Source organism: Montipora capricornis, chromosome 3 (assembly GCF_036669925.1).
Source record: "Montipora capricornis isolate CH-2021 chromosome 3, ASM3666992v2, whole genome shotgun sequence".
NCBI lineage: Eukaryota > Metazoa > Cnidaria > Anthozoa > Scleractinia > Acroporidae > Montipora > Montipora capricornis.
In genome coordinates this window covers 15,008,008-15,016,779 of record NC_090885.1, presented here as the reverse complement: position 1 = coordinate 15,016,779, position 8,772 = coordinate 15,008,008, and the positions used below count along the sequence as shown (strand labels likewise).

General features: G+C 39.4%; 1 long non-coding RNA gene across 1 annotated transcript; it reads right to left on the bottom strand.

Moving 5' to 3' along the window:
- Nucleotides 1-4,378: 4,378 nt before the first annotated feature.
- On the bottom strand, nt 4,379-8,423 carry LOC138041156 (uncharacterized). Its single transcript, XR_011130762.1, has 3 exons — nt 8,392-8,423; nt 5,406-5,503; nt 4,379-4,715 (listed from the first exon to the last, which is right to left on the bottom strand). It is a non-coding gene; the product is annotated as an uncharacterized lncRNA (long non-coding RNA).
- Between the last annotated feature and the right edge of the window lie 349 nt (nt 8,424-8,772).

The following is an 8,772-nucleotide window of genomic DNA, read 5'->3' as shown; positions in this document are numbered from 1 at the left end:
CTTACATAGTTAAGTGGTGAACATAGAAGTCAAAAATATTATCTAAGTCTTTTTCGCCCAAATCAAGTCAAAAAATTCAAAATAAAAATAGTCTTATTTGTTTTTTTTTCGGTTAACTACGCCACTATGAAAATGGGCTAAACAACACGAAAACACTGTGATTGTATAAGGGTTTCGATGTTAAATACTCGCTCTTAACTTTGAAGTCTGCACAAATTGGAAGTGGTGAAGATTATATCAATATTTCTTTGAAATTGAAACTGAGTGATGTGAAAGCCTTTTTTCTACGATTTTTTTCAATTTTTCATTCACACTGTATATTTTTCCTGTTAATGTATTAGGACAGGAGCCCATGACTAGAAGAATACAACTTCAATGTATTTGTGGAACGGCGTTTTTGCAGTTATTTTTAGGTTTTTTTCCCGCGAAACCAGACCATTCCAGCTAATCACAAGTCTTGTATGATAAATTATTACCTATGGGATTGAGAATGGTCATTTGGGCAAGCCACATCTTATTTAAGAAATCGCCCAAAAATAGCTTGATCTGGGAAAATGCAGTTACGTAGTCCTAGTATTGGAGTTGTAGGCTCGTAATTAACGTGGAATATATGGAAACTGAGAGAGTGAATAAGGTTGACGCATTAGGTCACTTGTAAGATATTGTAGACCCAACACTCCCCAAATTGTTTTTGCGAGGCTTGAAAACGATTAATAAAATTACGGTGTAGTGGGTTTGAAATCGGAAAGATATGAAAAAGTACGTCGCGTTGGTTTCGATTTTTTCAGAAGAGATTGAAGATGATAAGAAAAAGTTATGCTTATTAAACAACGACCTTATATTGTCTAGCGCGGATCGATGAAGCATCTGCATCTACATTTTCCAGCACGCAGCAAAATCCCATTGACTTAATTTATTTATGGCTGTTTCTGCTGAGGTGGCCTCATGCACCATAAGCCTGTTTAATTAATTTTTTTGAGACATCAATTGCCTTTTGCTGAAGAGGACAGGACCAATCGGAAAACCGAGAACTTCTTTCCTTCGGGCCAGTTCAAATGGACGTGGGGGACCCCGGCTGGGTGAGGTACCCCGCCTCGGTAATATAACCAATCTCTCCATACAATTTCTCTTTTTTTCTTGATTGTGTTCACATGAGAGGTGGGGTACCACACTGGGCTCGGAAGTTTTGAATGAAATTGCAAATAAAAAATTCGAATGCATGAATGGCAGCCAAAAAATATTCTTTCAATTTGTTTTTGTGCTAATTATACCCAAAAGCAAAAGAATATTTTTTTGTCCGTCATCTATGCAGTTGGTCTAGGAGGCAGGGATGGGCTAATTGCACGAGGATTGCAATTTTCAAAGTTTCCTTGTTTTGGTTGTGACTTAAATAGTGTAAGCTCGACAGTCGGACATTTTACTGAGCGAAAGTAATAGTTATATATCGAGTAGGGGCAGGAAAATGGTAAAACTACACAAAAAACTCAACTGCACTGCTCTGACACATCCCCTTTAAATAGAAAATAGTTAGGCATCTATATTCGCGAACTTTTAATAATCTTTTTCTTATCCATGCGTTTAAAGTTTGTGTGATATTAATGCAGGCATTTGACATCGGAAGCAGCACATATGAAGCCCGAAACGCATCGCTGTTCTGGCCATTTTCAAAATCGCGGATTTTACCGTTGGGAGTTTCATTCATCACGTGGTAAATTAAAACATTTGTACATAGGGTAGCAAAATTCGAATCTCATTAAAATCTTGATCACGCTCTTCACCAACATCAAACATGACACGATATGAATTTTTCCAGCAGTCTGGATTCCTTCTTACGATCCACCCTGTTAGGTAACTTGTGCGCCCCGGAAAATAGCCAATTACACGCTGTGTAGCGTGCACGTGTGTGTACAGAGGAACGACATCCAACACTATGGCTCTTTCGTCACTTGCTTGATGGGAAATGGAACTAGATGACTGATCCAGTTGAACTTTGATGTAAAGGCTTTGACCTTGATAAAATGTACCTGTCACAAATCCACGGTAATATTGACTGTCTGTCCAACGAGCAAATATTCGAGCCCCATCTGAAATACGACAAAACCGTCGATTGGTGAAACATAATTGTTATTTCTTTTGCGGCGCTTACTGACAAAGTTGACGAGGTAAGGGAGCAGGGGCCCGTTTCTCGAAAGTCCCGAAACTTTACGGGCCATTTTCGGGTGTCACAATTCTCTTTGTATCTCAAGAACGGAGAGGATTTAAGCCGTCAAACTTTACAGGTATATTTCTTTTTGTTACCTTGAAAACATGTTAAAAGATCGGCTTTCTAAAACAAGAGTTTAGCAGTTTCACAAATGGCTTCTCGGGTCCGAAAAGTTTTCGGGACTTTCGAGAAACGGGACCCAGGGACGGAGCTGTGGTGAGAGCACCTTTGTGGCACAGGTTTCGATTCCCAGACTTGGCGTCACACGTGAGGGTTGAGGTTGTTCTTTTCTACTCTGCTCCCGGACAGGTTTTTTTTTCCCTGGCACCCTCCCTTCATAAGTCAACCTATGACTGACTTACGTGATTAACCATACTGATTTCCAATGCAGTGGCATGAAGAGATTCATGGTACTTTGCATACACGTTACAATGTGACACAAGGGGTCTCCTCAAGCGTAAGAACTTCATGTATACACTTTTTTGATTTGGTTTCCAATTGGCCTTATTCACGATAGCCGCCATGTTGATTTTCAAATTGTCATGCAAATTAGCCATGTGTTATGCTGGGGGGGCAAACATTCGAAAAAAGGCAAATTGCGGAAAATCGGCTCGTCGAAATATTGAAAAAGCATTGCTAAAAGTACATTTTAGAACTTAGAATTAAGTACCTTTTATAATAAATTTATAACTTTTGATTGCCATGGACATTTTGACTTTCTAGCGGGCATTATCTGCTCATTTTTCACTAAAAAAACATCGAAGTAACTTGTGTAATCATTCTATTTTACTAGTTAGGTGATAAGTGATAAACATTCAATGAACATGAAAAAAAAATCATCTGTGTGGCTAAGATGTTCGTTATAACCTCTCGAACTTGTGTTGTTTTCCCCCTCAGAAGTGTGCTGCTAATTTGCTTGAGCAAATACACCGTTTGCAAATATGGCGACGATAACACCAAAGCGAGGCTTTTCGGTAGTAACCGTTGCTAAGGGTTGTCCAGCTCTGTTTTCCAAGGAATTTTGCAGCCTTTGCTTGGAGAAATTGGATGCTGAAATCGAAAGGAAAGCCCGTTCAAGGATAGATTTCGTCGAAATATTCCAAAATACATCTTACTGGTGTTGTGAAAGTCAGTGTTTTTATTAAAGCAACGTTTGCGTTTTCATTGTTATGCAGATTTGAGCGTAGATAACGCAACACAATGGCGACGTTTTATTGAAATGGCGTATCAACTTTTACTGTATGTTTTCTGTTTTAGCTTGTTTTCGACGTAAGGCATGGATAGGCTTGTGGAGAAGATGCATGCAAACGAACTTAAAGAACTTCTCCGCAGTAAGAATGTGAGCCTCAAAGGATTAACAGTGAAAGCACAACTAGTTGCAAAGTAACCGAAAGACTGTTTTATGGCTGCCATCGTAAATAAGGTTAGAGGTTCACTTTATGACGCCTACATCAAGTATCGTAAAACTCATTATGTCACTGTATTGGACAGTCCTCTAATTAACTAATTAACTGACGGGCTGATTGAGATGGTAAAGCTTGCGTCGTTGCTGTACTTTGCGAAGACGACTAGGGAGACATATACATATTACTTCATGAACATAAATGACTGATCGGTTGTTTTGCAATGACTTATATGGTTGCAGGGATAATGCAGTGGTGAGAGCACTCGCCTCACACCAATGTGGCTCGGGTTCTATTCCCAGATCTGCCGTCGCATGTGGGTTGAGTTTATTGGTTCTTTACTTTGTACCGAGAGGTTTTCTCCGGGTACTCCGGTTTTCCCCTGTCCTCAAAAACCTTAATTTGTTGATTTCAGTACACTGTCCCCAGTCCCCAGTTGGTGCTCCAGCGCTAGGAGACTGGACACTTGAATAAATATCCTTTCCTTTCCTTTTATCGACATGATTTTTATAAAGAAAAAGGTCCGCTATTGACATGCAGCTTTAAAAGTCCGAGAAACCATCTATGTCATCACCATGACGCGGAGTTTTCAATACATATTCCAACGAAATTGGATCGTTTTGTCATACTGAAGTAGCCCTTTTCTTTACCTTTTTTCCTTCGGGGACACTGATTGACAAGCTAACAGAGCAACATAAAAAATTGGGTTTATCAAACGAGTTGAATCGGAAAGGTAGCTTCATAATTACCTTGATGGGTTGAAGAAAAAAAAGGTAGTTTTCTCAAGTCTTTTAGGGTACAGTTTCCCCTTTGATTGTTGGCGAATGTGATCTCGTACAGCTCATCATTTCCTTGACAAAAGTCACGTGTCACAAAGCCAATCAGGTATTCCCTGGTCCTATTTGTTATTGGGTGAAGTGCAATCACGTGATCACCTAATGTCACCCAGGGCGGCACCTTGTCCTCCACGACGGCTGTTATATCCCCGTAGCTGTGTTCGATTTGATGTCCGTTGTCCAGGGTGACAAGGAAGAATCTTCCTCCCTCTTCCGTCACCTCACCGGGAAGGTAAACGCTGTCTATTGCTCTCGCCAAAACACGATCTCTGACTGAAGAATTAAGAAGCCGTTTTCAAACTTAGTCTTACCTTGAAATCTCATTTTGCGCGCATCACAATGAGGTCGTGTTTACGGCTTGTGGTTTGACTGGCATTTTTCTATCTTATTCACCCTGGATTTGAATTAAGTTTAGTAAGATTTACACATTTTATGGAAAGTAACACAAAGTTTCCTATAAAGCCTAAAATTTACAATAGTCGGCTTTGAAGTTTGGATTGCCAGTCTCTTTGAGAAGTACAGCTAAACTCTTTGAGACTTGGAAGCAGCTTTACCGGTCGAGTGTGACGTTAAGCTAAAGAGAAGGGTTGGGGAAAATTTCGAATGGATCAGTAACGTAAAATGACAAAATTCCCTAAACCATAGCATTGCTCGAATTATTTCTTGTAATCTAGGGCTGAGTTTGTTAGAAACTTATTCCATTTCTTTTGTCATATTCCTCCGACGTTACTGAAACAAAAATATCCATTTTCTTCCATTTTTCTATCAATTGTCAATTATAGTGGATAATTGTAACTCCATTAAGTAGTTGGAAACGGCATGTCATTGTAAAGAGTTAAATTAGAAAGCTCAATTTGGCTCGCAAGGTAAGCAAGTTGTTAATGATTAAGGACAAATGTCCTTCTTTACACCTAGCTACGAGAAAGTTCTGTACTGAGTAATGGATCGATTCAACATAAATACCTGCAGGGAAAAAACTGCCTGATCTTGTATTACATAATAATACTAAGAACACAATGAAGGTTGATCTCAGAAGACAAGCCATTTCGCATTGACAGATGCTGTAACAAGAACAGAAAAGCAATATAATGAAGAAGACTCCAGGAAGCAGGGTGAACAATGGGGCAACCCACAGACGTCACAATATGCAATTATATTTTCAAGATGGCTGCGCCCAGGAAATGTGAAAATGATAAGCGATTCTAAGATTCATTTTTCTTAATTTTAGAAACAAAAAAATTTAAACAAATTTGTTGACAAGCCTAATTTCCTCTGGCTTAAACTTATTCTGTAGTAAAAGTGGAGAGATGAGATAGCTTGAAGATACTAGATAAGATCAGAAGTTCATCACCTTGAAGCGTTTAAGGACGGTGCTTACTATTGTTATTGCGCATACGTTCTGCGCATCTTCAGATACTAGGATTTCCTATCGCCGATGCTTACTAATGCAGGGATATTTTTGCACGGCTTAAAACTATTCAGATAAAGTAGATTTTCGTAAGTACTCTTGGTATCCAAAAAGAACATTGGGGGTAACCATACATTCTCTAGAAATAGTTGAGCTTCAATTTGAGAAAAAACGCCACACATTGCATTGTATTTTAGAGCTTTTTACAAATATTGTTCATGACTTATCTTTGAAAAATGCGTGGTTACCCCCAATTTTCTCTTTGGATTTCAATAACACTTGTTAAGATCTACCTTTCCTGCATAATCACAAATCGGGCCAAAAATACCTCTGAATTAGTAGGCATCGTCCTTAACTCTGCTGGTCGCGAGCTGCAGTTATTTGAGTTCAAAAATTTCCTTATTTGGATGTAACGTAGCTCGCGCATTTTCCCGCGCGTGCAGCTTTGATGTTATTTTTGTCCATATTTGGGCATAAAATTGGTGTCCTAAAATCCCCAGCTTTGTTGCAAGGTTACACAATTCAAGGTCATGTGCTTCTAATAAGATAGATAAGATAGCAGGGAGCTTGTTAGCAAGGACGACGGCGACGGCTACGAGAACGCCACAAAATAATAGAGAGGTTAAGCTGCATGACGTTTACGGTCAAAGGCAAAAGGGAAACGGCAGGCTCCTGCTTGTCATAAAAGCGTGAAAATTCTCTCATTTTAACTTGCCTCGTTTCTTTGAGAAGTTGCTTGATATCTGGAGCTAACAGGACAGAAATGAGCAATTATCAAGCAGGGTTCTTACATTTTTGGCAAAACCCTGATTTCTCTCACGACGTTTGCCATTCGGCGTAAACGACATGCTTAACCTCTCAATTAGCTCTAAAACCGCGCACAAACGAACGCAATATTGTTGGCCAACAACTACTAATAACATCGTCGGATGTTACATGTTGCGTTCGTTTGCACACCCTGCTGCAAGTTGTTGGGAGTTGTTGCACGAAGTTTGAAACTTGTCAAGCTTTTGAGCCAACAACTTAAGTCCCAACAATAATTTCTTTTGTTCCGTGATCGCCTAATCGTAGCTCCGTTTGCACGGCTCCTCAGACATTGCCGGGGCCACTCAAGCGCATTAAATATTGTTCAAATGGAGAAAACAACGCACTAACATGTTGAAAACAAGATGGAAGCCGAATTTGTAAGTTTACAAAGTCTTATGGGTCATATCCTTCCCATAATTCATTCACTGCCTTTTATGTTCGTGTTTCCTTTATGTCCTTTATTAGCAGGAAGCTATGTATTCAGTTTTCAGTTTCCCTGTATTTATTTAACATCTAGTAGTTGCTCAACTCGAGGATTATCTTAATATGTATTTTAAATAACATTATTAATTTTGCAGAAGTGATCCTCGTGGCTTCAATGAGATTCCAACCTATGACCTCTGCGATGCCAGTGCAATTCTCTACCAACTAAGCTATAAAACCACAGCTGGGAAAAAGTCCACTTGTTGTGCTCATTTGTTCCCGTGAAAGGACATCTTTCTGTATGTACTATTGACACACTATGTCCGGGAAAAACTGAAATATTTTTTAGCGACAGGCACCAAGGCAAATTCAAAGCATAGAATAGAAGTCTAGAAGTTGACGAAAAACCATTCGTTTGCTTGATATGTAGAAAAGGTCGGGTTAACGTTCCGCCAACAGTACTGGCAGATAAACGCCAGCCAAACTGCACGTTTCGAAAAAAACAGTTTACAAGGTGGGAACACGGTACTTTTTTAATCTATCCCATAACCAGACACCAGACAGCACCTTGTATAACACAAGCCGCTTAAGTTCATCCTCATAGGGTTGGCACTGCCCCTCGAATTTGTTTACTTCATGTTATGACACGAGGGGCCGAAGACATAGCGCGCACATTGTTTGCTGGCAATTCTGACTTAATATTGCTCAATGCTACTAGGACGCCTTCAAAAAACAATAATTTTCACGAGTGCTGACTTGTTCTTTCGCGCTGTACTTTTTACCTTCATTATTCTAAAAAAGAAAGAAATATACCAAATTGCAAAAAGCCACCTCCCAAAAATATTCTCAGTATCAAAAGTGAAGTAAAGTAAAGCGACCATATTTAACGTCGATGACTAGTAACAATAACTTTAATTACTGACAAACCTGAGGTCGACGGTGTGCTCATTTTACTCCCCCCCTCTCCATCAGTGCTCCGTTTTACGCGTTAATAAAGCTACTTAGCTACACGGAAAGGAAAGAGGTCGAAACAAGGATGCGAGATCCGGGAATCGAACTCAGGACCTCTTGTATTAAGGCCGCGCACTAACTGACTGTGCCATCCAGTATTGAATTGCAACTCCGCTATGTCCGCTGAATTGAAACTTGCAATTGTTTTCCTGTTTGATGCCCGTTTGTTCAGTTTTTTATTCATTTGTTCAGTACCTTCCCAGTAAGAAATTCCCCTATCCGTTTAATTAATCAGTATAGGTAAAATGTAAGCCAGGGACTAATAATAAAATAATCAAGTGTTGCATTTTTGTTTCTTACCTGATCTGAACTTGAAATTCATCCAATTTCACTAATTTCTGCAAATAAGTGGTATGCTATTATCGGAAACATAAAGTCCAACTATGTTATTTTGTTTGCACGAGATTTAATTACATCAGTGTATCTATAATTCATGTAACTCCTACCGTTTGAACAGCCCTACTGCGCAACCCATGTGGTCCATCTACGTACTAGCAGCACGAACAGGTGCTTTGTTTGACTACGCGCGCGAAAGCAACACTGATTTTTTCGTCATGCCTCGCGGGGAAAGAATTCAACGGCCGAATAATACTGTTTTTGGAGAGAGAGGTTTGTCAGTATCCCCTTAATCGAAAGCAAGTATTTTGAAATCTTACTATTTATTTTGGTATTTTACAAAGA